The sequence below is a fragment of the Salvelinus namaycush genome, chromosome 3 (assembly GCF_016432855.1).
Source record: "Salvelinus namaycush isolate Seneca chromosome 3, SaNama_1.0, whole genome shotgun sequence".
NCBI lineage: Eukaryota > Metazoa > Chordata > Actinopteri > Salmoniformes > Salmonidae > Salvelinus > Salvelinus namaycush.
Genome location: NC_052309.1, coordinates 21,254,170 through 21,270,796, shown reverse-complemented (window position 1 = coordinate 21,270,796; position 16,627 = coordinate 21,254,170). Strand labels below are relative to the sequence as shown.

The 16,627-nt window shown below is 41.8% G+C and overlaps 2 pseudogenes; both read left to right on the top strand.

Annotated features, from left to right (window-relative positions):
• The first annotated feature begins 61 nt into the window (after positions 1-61).
• LOC120044265 lies at positions 62-2,205 on the top strand (annotated as a pseudogene).
• An 8,251-nt stretch (positions 2,206-10,456) lies between these two features.
• Positions 10,457-13,185, top strand: LOC120044264 (annotated as a pseudogene).
• The last annotated feature ends 3,442 nt before the right edge of the window (positions 13,186-16,627 follow it).

Here is a 16,627-nt window from a genome sequence, read left to right as displayed (position 1 = left end):
CAGCTACATCAATTCCCATGCCGCTGTAGTTCATACTTATGTCCAGTCAGAGAAAAAGTACTGTACGAAGATGTTCACACTGCTTCTTGTTAGCGCTGGACTCATCGCACTTTATGTACTTCGTAATTGGTATCTCAAACGACCAAGATGCAAAAGCAATGCCAAGTTGCATGGGGAAACTAATCGTCACTGGTGAGTTCGTGCATTGTAAAACAATGTGACACTAATGGTGGGCAATTATTCATCGTCTTGTACAGTCAGTAAGTGACCGTTATCTAATGTTATGTACCGTTATTATTGGTGCTCATATGGGACTGATTCCGCATTTCTTTGCTCAATTGTAGAATTGTATTTAAAACATTTGGCGTTGGACATAAACTAGACGTCTATGTGGGTGTGTCCCAATGGTGTCTCCAGGATCTAACACGGGCATTGGGAAAACAACAGCAATAGATCTGTCCAGAAGAGGTGCCAGGGTTATAATGGCCTGCCGAGATAAGCAAAGGGCAGAAGCTGCCATCAGTGACATCAAGAAGGTAAGAGAGGTATCAGAATCCATGTCTCACTCCAGATGTCTGGTAAACAGTCGAACCTTGCTGTAGTTACATGTCTTTGACTGAGGGGGTGCCAGTGGATCATACATGGACGATATTACTGTAGTTCCCCTCAGTCAGGTTTACTCCTCCTCACACACTGTCCCTCATTCACATTTTACAGGTAGTTGTGCTCTGGTCACTTTAGCTGATTAATTTGTTGACGGGTTGGTTTATTAGTCTCTATAAAGTGAGGGACACAGAGCATCTGACTGGTCATTCTTACTTTCTCAGGAGACTGGGAACAATGAGGTTGTGTTCATGGAGCTGGACCTTGGAAGCCTACAGTCTGTGCGATCTTTTGTGTGAGACATTCCTGAAGTCTGTTTCTTAATATCAAATTTATTTATATAGCCCTTCTTACATCAGTTGATATATCAAAGTGCTGTACAGAAACCCAGCCTAAAACCCCAAACAGCAAGTAATGCAGGTGTAGGACATAAAAGAATATACAGCAAACCTGCATTAACAAAGCAGTGAAAGTGTATTTCTTTTGAAAACATTGGTCCTCTTTATGCAGGGCTTATGAATGGTGGCAAGACAAAGGATGGCGTGGGAATGAGCTTTGGCGTTAATCACCTCGGCCACTTCCTGTTAACTGTGCTGCTGCTGGACCGTCTGAAGGAATGCGGTCCGAGTCGAGTGGTGACTGTCGCCTCCAAAGCTCATGAGTATGGCAAAATCGATTTTAACTGCCTGAGTACCCACAAAGACCTGGCTGTTGGAGAATCTGACTGGACTTTGTTTAAGAAGTATAGTCATGGCAAGCTGTGTAATATGCTCTTCACACACGAGCTTGCCAAAAGACTGGAGGGAACAAATGTCACCTGCTACAGCTTGTGTCCAGGTCAGTGCTTCAACACTTTATAGCATGTAAGCAAGGCCGGATGGTATGTACTGTAACTGTGCAGAAATATACAGTATGCTTACTAGTTCTGTTTATTTTCTGTCACAGGAGCAGTCAAGACAGAAATAGGCTGCTATTCAAGCTTCTTGTGGTGTATGATGTCGGCACCTATCCTTTCGCTCATCTATATGGACGCAGAATCTGGGGCCCAGACTACACTCTACTGTGCCCTCCACGAGGGTATAGAGCCTCTAAGTGGATGCTACTTCTCCTGCTGTGCGTGCAGTACAGAAGGTGAATGCCAACGCCAAAGATGAAGCTGTGGCCAAAAAATTGTGGGAAGTCAGTGAGACACTTTGTGGCATGTCTTAATGCAAACACAGAGACCCTGCTTTTCACTGTATTAATCAGGGCCAAAACCCTGGTGGGACAATCCTGAAAACGTGTTGCTTTTCCTGATAATTTTTTACAGAGATGTATTCAAGTCCAATTGAATGCTGGAAATCTGTTCCATTCCGTTACTCTTAAGTGTGGCAGTGGGTGAAAGTCAAAGTTATACTGAAAAGATTGAATCGATTGATTGAATATTGAATTTTTTAAAAAGCTTGGCATATCCTCTCCCCTTGTGTCAAGACTGCTACTTAACTATTCCAGAAAAACCCTAGGCCTAGGTGATATGTCTCTGGGGAAGTGTCTCTGTCCCACCACAGTCAAGTTCAATAGGCAGAGCCACTGGTAATAAAGGGAATTAAAATACACACCATACCATCTTTGCCTCTTATTGTATTGTCTACACAACATTTCTTATAGGCTATACACTGTTTCATGCAATCAGACATAGGCCAACTGTTACTAAAATAAAGTAATAAAGTTACCTTGGGAAGATTAGCAGTTTAGAGATGCTTTGGCAGGTACACTAGTAGCCTAAAGTGTAGGCCTGAGTATGATGAAAAAGCTATACAAGATTTCACACAGCACACTCTAGGATGACCATTAATTATCTAAACACTAGGTGAGATACATAATACCTATCTGAGTTCGATTAGATTACAAAACCAAGGACAACTTAATTTATCATTTTTTGCTAATGCATGTAGACTCCAGAGAAATCCACACAATGCGTCTCTGACCACCTCCTGGGTCAGAATTGCTACGTTTACACAGGGAGACCAATTATTATTATTATTTTTCACTAATTTGCCTTTTGATCAATCACATCAGCTCTGAAAAGATCTGATGTGAAAATATCTGATGTGATTGGTCAAAAGACTAATTTTAGTGGTGGAAAAAGTACTCATTTGTCATACTTGAGTAAAAGTAAAGATACCTTTATAAAAAATGACTCAAGTGAAAGTCAACCAGTAAAATACTACTTTAGTTAAAGTCTTTAAGTATTTGGTTTTAAATATACTTAAGTATCAAGAGTCAAAGTATAATTATTATTTTTTAAATCCTTATATTAAGCAAACCAGCCGGCACCATTTTATTTTTTATTTTTCATTTACGGGTAGCCAGAGGCACACTCCAACACTCAGACATAATTTACAAACGAAGCAGATGCTTAGTGAGTTTGCCAGATCAGAGGGTGTAGAGTTGACCTGAGATGTTCTCTTGATAAGTGTCTGAATTTCATAGTCCTGCTAAGCATTAATAATGTAACGAGTACTTTTGGGTGTTAAGGAAAATGTGTGGGGTAAAAAGTACATTCTTTAGGAATGTAGTGAAGTAAAAGTTGTCAAAAATGTAAATAGTAAAAATACCTCAAAAAACTACTTAAGTAGTACTTTAAAGTTATTCTGCCTAACCCTTGTGTGGTGTTCGGGTCTGTGGGACCCATTTTCAATGTTTACTAAAAGAAAAATAATACAATGAATTATTTTTTCAACCTGAGACTCATTTGCCTTGCCTCATTTTCTGTGAAGAACATGTAAAATAACCAATTTTCATTGAGTACACACTGTGTACACACCCCCCTACACATTTATATTACATATGTGGGGTTACAGTTGGGTCCACTGGACCCGAGGGTAATAAAAGTGTGGGGAAGTGTGTGTGTAGGTGAAAACAAGTACAAATTATTTTTTTTATTTTTTATTTCACCTTTATTTAACCAGGTAGGCTAGCTGAGAACAAGTTCTCATTTGCAACTGCGACCTGGCCAAGATAAAGCAAAGCAGTGTGACACAGACAACAACAGAGTTACACATGGAGTAAACAATAAACAAGCCAATAAAACAATAAACAAGTCAATGACACAGTAGAAAAAAGAAAGTCTATATACAGTGTGTGCAAAAGGCACGAGGAGGTAGGCAATAAATAGCCCATAGGAGCGAATAATTACAATTTAGCAGATAACACTGGAGTGATAAATGAGCAGATGATGATGTGCAAGTAGAGATACTGGTGTGCAAAAGAGCAGAAAAGTAAATAAAATTAAAACAGTATGGGGATGAGGTACGTAGATTGGGTGGGCTATTTACAGATGGACTATGTACAGCTGCAGCGATCGGTTAGCTGCTCAGATAGTTGATGTTTAAAGTTGGTGAGGGAAATAAAAGTCTCCAACTTCAGCGATTTTTGCAATTCGTTCCAGTCACTGGCAAATGAAACAAAATGGTTTGCTGTGTGCCTTCACTCTGTCTTCCTCCTCCCTGGGCCTGCTGTTTTAACATAGCACCAATAACCTGTCTGTCTCCCTGACTGTCTGTCTGTCTCCCACTTTTCTCGCACTCTTTACCCTTTGTTGTGTGTGAAACTACAAAATGTCTTGCGGGAACCTGCACAATGGTATTACAATACATTATTTCGATACATTGTAAAGAATTCTGTATATTCCCACACTCTACCCTTGCCAGCTGCAAATTGGGGGAGGGACACAACAAATAAACAGCTTTGCATGTGTGGATCCTTACCACAATCAGTATGGCAAAAATAATCTCTGCTCAGAGGGCCTTAGAAATCATTTTTGAAGAGAGAGAAGCTGGTGTGGAAGGAATGTCTTCTACTTTGGAAGATGAAGAATTTTCCAAGTATTAGGATCAAGTTGGAGTCTGACAGTGAGTTGGAAGAAGAGGATGAGATTGACCCTCAGCCAGCCCCAGGACCAGGCCATCAGCAACCAGCTCATCAGCAGCTTGCAGGAGGAGAAATATGGATGTCAAAAAATTGTGAAATTGAATGGTCTTCTTGCCCAAGGAATGAGCCACCCCGCATGGCTGCCAATGTGATAAGGATACAACCAGGGCCGACGCGGATGGCAGTTACTCAAGTCTTCATTTGAACTGTTCATCCCAGACACCATCCAGAAAATCATTCTGGACTGCACTAATTTGGAGGGACAGTGTTTTTTGGAGAGAGATGGAAGGAGATGGACCAAACTCATTTACATGCATACTTTGGGGTTACACCTTGCTGGTGTTTTCAGATCCAATGGGGAATCCACAGAATCCCTGTGGGATGCAGAAACTGGCAGAGAACTTTTCCGTGCAACAATGTCTCTGGAAAACTTCCACATTATTTCCAGGATTATCCGCTTTGATAACCGAGGCACCAGACCAGCTCAGCGGCATAGAGACAAGCTAGCTGCAATCAGGTCAGTGTGGGACAAGTGGGTGGACCGCCTTCCCCTGTTTTACAACCCTGGGCCCAACTTTACTGTTGATGAGCAGCTTATGCCATTTAGGGGCTGCTGCCCCTTCAGGCAGTACATACTGTCTAAACCCGCAAAATATGGAATCGAGATCTGGGCTGCCTGTGATGCTGCTTCAACATATGCATGGAACTTGCAAGTGTATACGGGGAAACCAGATGGAGGAGACCCTGAGAAGTACCAAGGAATGCGGGTTGTCCTGGACATGACACAGGGACTCTGTGGCCACTACATCAAATGCAATAACTTTTTTACTTTGCACAAGCTGGGACAGGAGCTCCTCAAGAGGAAGCTGACGATGGTAGGAACAATACAAAAAAACAAGCCAGAGCTCCCAACTCAGCTGTTGAATACACGGAACAAGCCTATTAGTTCCTCTAAGTTTGTGTTCATGGCCGACACGTCCCTAGGGTTCTACGTGCCAAAGAAAGGCAAAAATGTGGTACTCATGAGTACACTGCATAGGGATGTGAGAATCTGTGGCCAGGAATATCAAAAACCAGAAATCATAATGGAGTACAATGCCACAAAAGGAGGAGTGAACAATTTAGACAAGCTGGTGACTGGCTACAGCTGCAAAAGAAGAACCCTACCCTGGCCACTTGTGATACTCTTCAACATCTTGGACATCTCGGTGTACAACGCGTTTGTTATCTGTATGGCGTGGAACCCAGATTGGAACAGGGGGAAGCTACAGAGGAGATGGCTCTTTCTCAAGGAGCTGGGCAAGGCATTGGTTAGACCTCAAATCCAGAGGAGGCAACATATCCCAAGGACCCCAGCTTCTGCAGCCATCGCGAGGAATGTTGTGTCTGCGACTATTCATTAATGTGAAGACTGTTGTATTATCAAATCAATTCTCGGTGTAATTATTACTTGATTAAACTAATCATGTGACTTTAATTAACTAGGAAGCCGGGGCACAATGAAAAAAAATTGTTTATAGAGTGTCTATTTCAGATATTTTCATAACTTATCGATTAGTCAATGTATTATTACCTCATCAGTCTCATATCTGAATGTCGCAAACCCTTGGATATCTGCACGAACCCTAGCATAAATTATGAATCAGTGATATACAAATTAGCTTAAATATTTATTTACTAACTAACTAATCAAATCACAGAAATACATGAAAACACACACAATTAGTTTCATGTATTACATGATACAAAGAAAAAGTCCCTAGCGGATAAAACTGATATGACGGCTTGGTAGACAAAGGAAAGGTGGTGTGGACCGCTCAAGAGCGGGAAACTTATAGCTGATAACTACACTCATAGAAGTTACTAATACCTTACAAGAACGACCGCTCATTTGAAAATAAATTGCTATTTACATATTTACGAGTGCATGTCTTGTTGTCTCTCTCTGTGGTTGCTGGTCCATCTGCTGGAGAGTCAATCGACAGAAAGTCTCTGGTTGTGTTCATAATGGATACGTCAGGTGTACCCATGGTTGTCGCATAGAATAGATGTTTCGGCGGTTGTCTGTATTCTTGCCCTAGGCTTTGTACATTTCCGGCTGCAGACTGGTAGTTCGACGGCCTAGGATTTCTTACTTCTGTAGTGAATCGAAAGTCTCAGAGTTGAACCATTTCCAGCTGTGTAGCCAATGCTCCACGCTGTATGGTCTTGTCCTTTGATAGAGTTGTAGTGCCAACCATTTCAACATGTAGCGTCAGCTGCATGTTTTCTAGTCTAATGATCTATAGAATTGTATCCATTCCAACGTGGGGACTCCGTCCCGGCGTTCTCTGACTTAATGTACATTTTGGGGGAAGTGGTTTTATACTCTGTGGAAAAAGGGGCGATTCCATGATGCCTGATGTAATGTCTGGCCTCACGGGGGCGTGGCCACTGACTAGTTAAAACTTTAAATCTTAACAAGGATCTTGTTCAGAAAGCCAACATCACATTACATCTTCTCACAAATAGTTTCATATTTACTCATTCATTTTATCCAATATCTAGATGTAAATCTGATAATTGAAAAGTGTACACAAACAGAGATACAGTAATGTGGGTTTCCTGTCCCTCATGTGATCACCAAATGAAACACATGACTGTACCTTAAGTGTCCATGGACCACTCCCTCATTCTCAAAAATATAAATATTGTTTAATTATTCAAACTTTTGATGCCCAAGGGTCTCTCTGTGTTCCACAGTTTACTTTCCAATCTCGAACACTACAGAGCATAGGGGCAGTGTATTTTATGACCGACCATAAAACAGCCGACTTCCCGCTCTCCTCCTCTATGAGAGAGAGCACGCTGTAGAGCGGATCCACTCTTACCTGATCCTTCAGATCGTCACAGGAGAGTTATGACAGAAGGAAGGATTCCACCCGACCCACAGAACCAACAACTCAAATACAAGAAGTTAGTGTGAGTGATGTTGTTGCATGTGTGTGTGTCTGATTCTCCTACCTTGGCCTGCTTTAGCTATATATGTGAGTGAGTGAGATGTTAGTAAAATTCCTGAACTAAATTATTTCATCATTCTAGATTGCAGCCGGTAGCAACAAGAAGAAGCGCTGCGATGTGTGTGGACCCAAGAAGGACAAAAATACACAGTACACATGCATCAAGTGCAATAAATACATTTGCAACACATACAGAGTAAAACTCTGTCCCTCATGTGGTGTGTAGACCGGCCTTAATTTGTGTTCATTGGGGCTCATTTATCATTTTCATAAAATACTGTATGTAAAATTAATCCTTCCAATGTGTTCAGTCCAAAGCAATAAACATCAATAGTGGAGAGAAAACCTTGTTTCATTTATATTTGCTCAAGATAAACATGATTTATTCCACCCATGTCTTGATTATAATTTTATTTGAAAAAATTTTAATGGCAAATATCAACCATGTATGCTGTCTATATTGCTTGTAATTGATATATCAACATCTAACTATTAAGTGTTTTAACATAAATTGTTATATCTGTATTATTTTAATTAAAAAAACAATAATTTTGTGGGTCCATCAGACCTGTGAACATTGGGTGAATAACAAAAACATGAACACCACACAAGGGTACTTTACACCACTGCCAATTAGTGGAAATAATATCAGAATTGTGTTGCCTGTCTAAACGCTGACATTAATGTGCAAGATGTGCATCCAGATCTGAGGCCATGTCTACGCTTGACAGTTTATGCAGCTTTGTATTTTGATCATTGAGTTCTGATCACGGAATTTCGAACACGTCATGCGTCTACACCTACATTGAAATGTGTCTACCGTGTCCATGTTGTGTCTAGATTCCCTTTTCCCGCGCTATATTGAAATGTCTGTATGCATTCTGCAAATGATGGAACAGGCTAAATCTGATAATAACACAACAACTTGATGGCAGTAGCCAACTACTGTAGCTAACTAGCCAACTAACCTCTGACAAGCCAGCTAGCTAGCAAAGCTGAAGGGATTGCAAACAGGATAGCATAACTCTTGCCAAACAATAAATTGTTTTCCTAGTAATGCTGGCTAGCATTTATGAAGCCAGAAAACACTTTAATGAAAAAAGATGCCTCTCGCTCCTGAAACACGTTTTCTGGAGACAGTGCTGATGTGCTGATGACATCGCCCACTGTATGCACTTTTGGTTGCCTGATTGCATCCAGACTGAGGAGAAATCCGTACACAATGGGTCCTTGACCACCTCCTGAAGTGGTCAGCCAGATCAGAATACAATCTGATCACAATGCTACTTTTGTGCATCTAGACCATAGCCGCGGGAAGTAGTGTTTTTTTATTCCGAATATTTTTTTATTACGATTTTTCAGGGGGTGCTGCAGCACCTTCAGCACCCCCTGAAGAATCGTAATAAAAAAATATTCTGAATAAAAAAACATTAAAAAAATAATAATAACAAAAGTAGTGCACTGGGCCTTTACTCATCCTGTATTAGAGGACCAATATAGCCATCTGTAGTTGGGAAAAACTTTTTTTTCACAAAAGTAGTGAACTGGGCCTTTACTAGTCATGATTTCCTCGATCAAAGTTTGTACTGACAGATGTAGCCTATTGAATAGCCTATCATTACAGGGCTCTACAGGATGGTAGATCTCCAGGAACAGGGTTGGAGAGCCCTGTTATAAAATATGCATAAAATGCAACCTCCAATTGCAACGTCTGCCTATGCCCACACATATTATGTCAAGGAAATTGTATATTTTTAATTCCCTCAAACACCAAGTTAGGCATGCCTAATTTCAAAATAGGCCGTCATCACTGTCAATCTGAATGATAATTATTCACGTTTTACCAGTGAAACTGCATCTGCATGCCAATCATTTGATTGATCTCAATCAGTTTCATAGGAATAGCCTATACATTTTGATCTTCTTGAACTACTGTTTCATGAGCGAATTAGTGCAGAGGATGTTAACAAAGTAGTAGCCTTTCTTGTATTTTGTTTAAATCAAAGCATATATTCTGCCTGCTGGCTCTGTTGAGTTTTGATGCATAAGATTTATTTTTGACTATTTAGCTTCAACTAACCATCATAAAATCTCATTAGAAATGAGGAGGTGTTTTTGGTGAAACAGTAACATTAGCCTATATGCATACTATGCTATACTAATTTGGTTTTGTTATGTAAAATGCGAATTCATTGTTATGTGATCTTGCAAGACATTGATTCAGCTTTGATCTTACTTTACTAAACGAGCACCATTGTGAGAAGTGATCATCTTCTATTTGTAATACTAATAAAGGATGAGTAGTGTTATTGTAAATGATTGGAGTGCCCTTCATGGTTCTGAAAGGACAGCGCTAAATAAACTTTGATTTGATCAGCTTGAACACATGGTTACAATACACCCTATTACAGAATAAAAGAAAACAGAGGGGTGAACTATCAATTCATATAATTTATTTGCATAGATTTAATCAATAAATCAATTGACCAAGTAGTGAACATGAATCATTAATACGTAGAGTTGCAGGATGTTAGTTTTAAAACAGCCATAAAATAAAGCTTTTGGTGCAGTGTATTCATGCATTTAAATAAACTATAATCTAAATGCATTATTACCTTCATATTTTGATAGCAGAAGTCACATGTAAGTGTCAAGTGTTGACACAGCGTCAGTGGTCTAGACCTGTCTTTTTAATGCGACCATGGTATTCTGAGCAGAAGTCACACAAATGTAGATGCGGCCTCCTTTGAGTCAAGCACACTACGAAGCAATTGAATAGTAAATCCGGACAGGTTTGTTCAGAATATTGTACCTGCGTGGAACCAGTGGGATAGGTAGCCTAGGTCTCACAGGTAACAAAAAACATGCATTACAACTAACCACGTTATATTCACTTCTACAAGGTTAGATAGAGATGTGTCACACGACCGTGCAAAACCATCATGCTACCTTTATTAGTTGCAGCTGGTGTAGTTGCATTGTACATTCTCTTTGTTGAAACTATTTTCAAAAGCTCAAAATGTAAAGCAAATCCAGCGATGGCAGGGAAGTCTGTAATAATAACAGGTAAGTTAGAAAATATTTTGTCCTTAAAAATGTTTGACTGCTTTGAAGGCCAATATTCTCAGAGACTGATCCGAATGTCAGTCTTGCCATGACATTGTCATTGTGAGAGCTCAATATCTTATCATCAGTGGTGATTTTAGCATGTAAATCCTGGTGGGATAGGCCTAATCCCTGACCTCACTAATGCTCTTGTAGCAGAATGGAAGCAAGTCCCCACAGAAATTTTCCAACATCTAGTGGAAAACCTTCCCTGAAGAGTGGAGGCTGTTATTGGAGCAATGTGGGGACCAACTCCATATTAATGCCCATGATTTTGGAATGAGATGAGCAGGTGTCCTCCTACTTTTGTCCATGTAGTGTATCATTAATTATAAGTCCAAAAATGAATGTAGCAACTGCTGAATGCCCCTTTAATCAAATAACCCTTGAACTGTTTTAAATTGCGCCAGGTAGCCTAGCGGTTCAGAGCGGTGTGCCAGTAACCAAAAGGCAGCTGAATCAAATCCCTGAGAGGACTATAAGTAAAAAATCATTGTGCCCTTGAGCAAGGCACTTAACCCTAATTGCTCCTGTAAGTCCCTCTGGATAAGAGTGTCTGCTAAATGTACAAATGTGGTGTCATCTTTGTTGCTGTCTCATGCAGCCTTTAGTAGGCGATGCTACTGTACCTCAGGGCTTGAATCAAGTTTCAATCAGGTTTGCTTTGCACTTATGGAACTGTCCATGTCTTGTTCACTCTATAGGTGTGAACACTGGCATTGGAAAAGCCACTGCTATGGAGCTTGCCTGGAGGGTTGCAAGAGTAATCCTGACATGCCACATCCAAAAGAAAGCTGAACTTGCTATAATGCAGTTAGACCTGGGGAGCGTCCAGGCAGTGCATTCTTTCACTGAGACCTTCCTGAAGACAGAGGCTAGACGGGGTCTGCTCATTAACAGTGGTCATATTGTAATAAAAAGAAGACATGAGTGGAAAAGGGCTATTGGACTGTATTGCACCATCTCTGATTACTCTCCAGGTCTGGTGGCGGATGGGCGCACTGCTGATTGCTTTGCTATTGAGTTTGGGGTCAACCACCTCGGCCACTTCCTGCTGACCTGTCTTTTGCTGGACCACCTGAAGGAGGGGACTGAGGGCCATGTATTCACACTGGGCTCCATGGCATATTGCTGGGGAAACATTGACTTTGATGCCCTTGTCACTAATAAACACCTGGGCACCGGGAGGTACAGCTGGCAGTTCTTCCACTCTTACTGCTAAAGCAAACTGTGCAATGTTCTCTTCAACCACAAGCTGGCCAAGAGGCTGAAGGGGACCAATGTCACTTGCTACGGTGTTCACCCAGGTTGGTCATTTCCTTCAAAATGATTAAATGGTATGTCTGTCACAATGAACAACAACGAGTCCTTCCCGTACTACCTTGCCTCACCTCTAAATTAGAAATCTAGTAACTAGAAAACTCACTCTCACTTCCATTAGAGGTTCCACAGGTCTCCTTTGAGTTAGGGAAGACTGCTTTCAGTTACTATGCCCCTCAGTCCTGGAATGGCCTATAGGTCACTCTAAGACTTAATTATTTGGTCCCAAGAGGTGAATTTAATCAAAAATGTAACCAATGGAAACTGCACTTGTTTTTTATTGATAGTACATATTAGTTTATACTGCCCTTTTGAATGTAACATAATTTATTTGAAATGTTGTAACTGTAATTTTGTAGTGATCGTGCTTGAATTGTTGCTCACATTGTTTGAACTGTTGTTCTCAGGGCACCTTTGGAAATGAGACCCTGGTCTCAATAGGTTCCCCTGGTTAAATTAAAGTTAATAAATACACTCTACAAGTCATGGGTTACAGGCTAAGGGTGTGCATTATCCTGTGTTGGATAGTTATCAGTTCAACTGTGTTCTTTCAATTAACTCATATCTCTATTATGTTTGGCCCATGTAGGAGTAGTGAAAATGGAGCTACCCCGAAACTGCAGCTTGGGGCAGAAATTCATCATCAAGCCAATAGCCAGACTGTTGTTCCTGGATCCAGAATCCGGTGCCCAGACTACACTCCACTGTGCCCTCCAGGATGGCATCGAGCCCCTGAGCGGACGTTACTTCTTCTGCTGTGCGCCGCAGGACGTGGTTGCCAAAGGCAAAAACTACGCTGTCGCTAAGAAGTTATGGGAAGTTAATGAAAGTGGCCTGTTTTAAGGTGGCTGAGTGGCCTGTTTTAAGGTGAAGAAGACACTTTTACACAATGGTACAAGATTCAACCACTCACTTATGGACAATTAATTTTAGCAGTTTGCCCTTCACAGAAAATGTAATACATAACATTGAATTGTTAATTTTCCCTATTTTTGTCCCCCCAGACACATTATAAAAGGAAAGGAAAAACATTAAGTTGCGTATAATAAAACTAAACCAAAATGTATTGCCTTTTTAAAATTCTGTTGTATTATGGTGCCATTTCATACAATTACGATTTGAGGCTTTTGGTATTGTTCAGTCAGTGCTGAGAAAGAAATGAACAATAGTTGGTGGTTTACAGATCTTGGGGAAAATGCACCTTGTATGACTCAATTGATTAATGTGATTAATGTGACAAGAAGAAACTGCTCATACCTAACCATTGATGGTTGTGGCGTGTCTTGTATTGACGATGATGAGTAAGTGTACCTAGGACAGGTAAAAATGTATGTAGCTCTAGTAGAAATGGTTTGGCATATTATAATAAAAATGATACACGTGATTGATTGGCGTTACCTTATTGTCATCACTGTAAATTCAAATAGAATAGGGCTCTATCTGATATAACACAGTGACTAATTCCAGCATGTTACCTACCACACAAGCAGTGTTGGAAGCTACTCTGAAAATATATAGTTTACCAAGCTACCAATTATTTCACACTGGAAGAAGTTAAGCTACACTAAAGCTACCCTTAAGAAATATATAGTTTACTTAACTAAAGTTTCTTAGAATTTTTTTTCAATGCTTTGTGGAAATACATCTGAAATGTCGTAGACTACAAATTGCAAGAACAGATCGCTGTAGTCAGATGTTAACAGAATGTGTGATTTAGCCTACTGAACACAAAGTGAGAATTAGGGAGATCTGATGCTGAAAAGAAAGGACATTCCTGCCTATTTCACCTATTTTATTTTAGCAAAAGTAGTAGTGTTTAGTTCCAGTAGCTATCTATGCCATTACATGGCAAAAAAGTAATTAACAACTGAAATCACTACTAATATTTGAATTTAGTTAAACAAGTTACTGCAAAATGTAATTCAATTACTAGTTTAATCAAATGTATTTATAAAGCCCTTCTTACATCAGCTGATGTCACAAAGTGCTGTACAGAAACCCAGCCTAAAACCCCAAACAGCAAGCAATGCAGGTGTAGAAGCACGGTGGCTAGGAAAAACTCCCTGGAAAGGCCAGAACCTAGGAAGAAACCTAGAGAGGAACCAGGCTATGAGGGGTGGCCAGTCCTCTGCTGGCTGTGCCGGGTGGAGATTATAACATAACATGGCCAAGATGTTCATAGATGACCAGCAGAGTCAAATAATAATAATCACAGTGTTTGTAGAGGGTCAGGTCAGCACCTCAGGAGAAATGTCAGTTGGCTTTTAATAGCCGATCATTCAGAGCATCTCTACCACTCCTGGTGTCTCTAGAGAGTTGAAAACAACAGGTCTGGGACAGGTAACACGTCCGGTGAACAGGTCAGGGTTCCATAGCCGGAGGCAGAACAGTTGAAACTGAGAGAGAGAGAGAGAGAGAGAGAGAGAGAGAGAGAGAGAGAGAGAGAGAGAGAGAGAGAGAGAGAGAGAGAGAGAGAGAGAGAGAGAGAGAGAGAGAGAGAGAGAGAGAGAGAGAGAGACTCTCCTGAAAGAAGCTAGCTAGCTAGCTAACAAGGAGAGAGAGAGAGAGAGAGAGGTCATGATCAGATGATCAGATGAGCTCCTGCATTTTTCAGCATTTTCTTTAAAAAAGATAGATTTAGAGTTAGTTAAACTTGGACTTTTTGTGGAACTGAGAGAGATACAGCTTCAACTGTATTCAACTGTAACTGACTTGATACAGCTTCAACTAGCACTGACGTGTCAAGTGAGAGGTGTCAAAGACCATTAGCCCAACAATGGCAGGAGAGTCGAATAGTCTACCCCAACCAAATGGAGAGGCCTTAGAAGCTCCCTCCTGCTGTTCAGAGGTAATTAAAATACAGTACCCTGTGAGTGTAAAGAATGATAAGGCAAGAAAAGAGCACAAAATGAAGCTCCTTATGGAAAATCAAGAGACACTTTTTGCTGACTATTACAAAAATGGGAACATCAGCAACCTTATCTTCCACACAAACCATCCCCTGGCATGGCACAGTGCTATATTAGCACACTACCCCTCTGTTAAGAGAGGGGGGGTTAACGAGGGGTGGAAACTCAGGATACTTGACAACGAGGACTCTGAGTCAGCTAACATAAATCTATATAAGTCTGGAACAGTATTGGTACAGGGCAACCCCAAACAGTTTCAGCTGGACTTTCACCTAATCAAAGAATTAGCCCAGCAGGAGAAGCTCTCCCTTGATAAAGATACCCCCACCCGAAGCGGGTCAGACCAGACCTCTTCATCATATAACCCCACAGACGAGCAACCCTCAGCAGACAGTCAACCTCCCAGTACAGAGCACTTCTCCCTCATTGAAATGAAGGATAAATTCACCCAGCTGGAGGTAAGGCAGGTGGAGCTGGAACAGCAGGTGATTACACTCCAGTCAGCACAGACCCAGACAACAGTCCAGCACAACAACCCCTTAACCAGACCAGGAGAGCTGGAGGTGGAGAGAGACATATCTGCACTCTGGACAGTGGTGAGACAACTTCAACAGGAGAAAGAGCAGAAGCAGGAGCAGAACAAAGCACTAGAGGAGAGGATCAGACTGCTGGAGGAGAGGGAGAGGGGGATGGAGGAGAGGATCAGACTGCTGGAGGAGAGGTTGAGGGGGATGGCATGTGACAGAGAACAACCCACTAGGGAGGTGGCCATCCCCACAGAGACGCCAGCAGAACAGCCCACCTCAGCACCGGACAAAAGTCTCGACACCACAGCAGAACAGTCCACACCAGACCCTGACCATAGAGTCAACATCACAGCAGAACAGACAAAAGAAAAACCCCAAGCCCAGCAGCTCTCACCCCCCCTGAGCACCCCCCCCCTGTCAGCCACCCTGATAGCCCTCCTGACAACCCCCCCACACCCACTGAGAACAAACACAAGACACAGATTGTTCTCCTTATGGACTCAAATGGGAAATATATAGAAGAAAAAAAACTTTTTCCCAAACACAGTGTGTCTAAACTCTGGTGTCCAAACACCCAGTGCGCCCTAGACCTTCTGTCTGAGGACAAACTAGGCTCACCTAGCCACATAATAATACACACAGGCACAAACGACCTGAGAGCACAGCAGGAAAGGGTGGCCACAGCACTGAAGGGAGTGATTGAAAAAGCTTCTTCTACTTTCCACAATGCACAAGTGGTTATCTCCACCCTGCTACCACGAAAAGACTTCCACCCTGCTACAATACAGCGGGTAAACGCAAGCATTTCCCGTGACTGTGCCTCAAAACCAAATGTTTTCCTGGCCCACCACTCCACCCTGGACTTGAACAGCCTCTATGACCAGGTCCACCTCTATAAGGCAGCAGTGCCCACCTTTGCCCGGACTCTAAAGGACATCGCTCTCAAACGCAGCCCCAACACTTCACACAGGAGCAACAGATCAATAGACACCCCACCCAGACCAGCGAGACACCCTCCAAGACCTGCAGGACCCCCCCGTGGACCTACACATAGAGGACCCACGCCAAGAGGACTTACATCCAGACCACAGCACCCCCAGACACATCCACACCCCCACCCCAACCAATCAACACCCCCCCACATCAACCATGCCCACACCCCATTTAGGCCCCCTCAGATCAGACCTATGCCACTCCTGCCCACCCCATGCACCCCACCCCCGCAAAGAGGGCATCAACATGGAAGTCACAC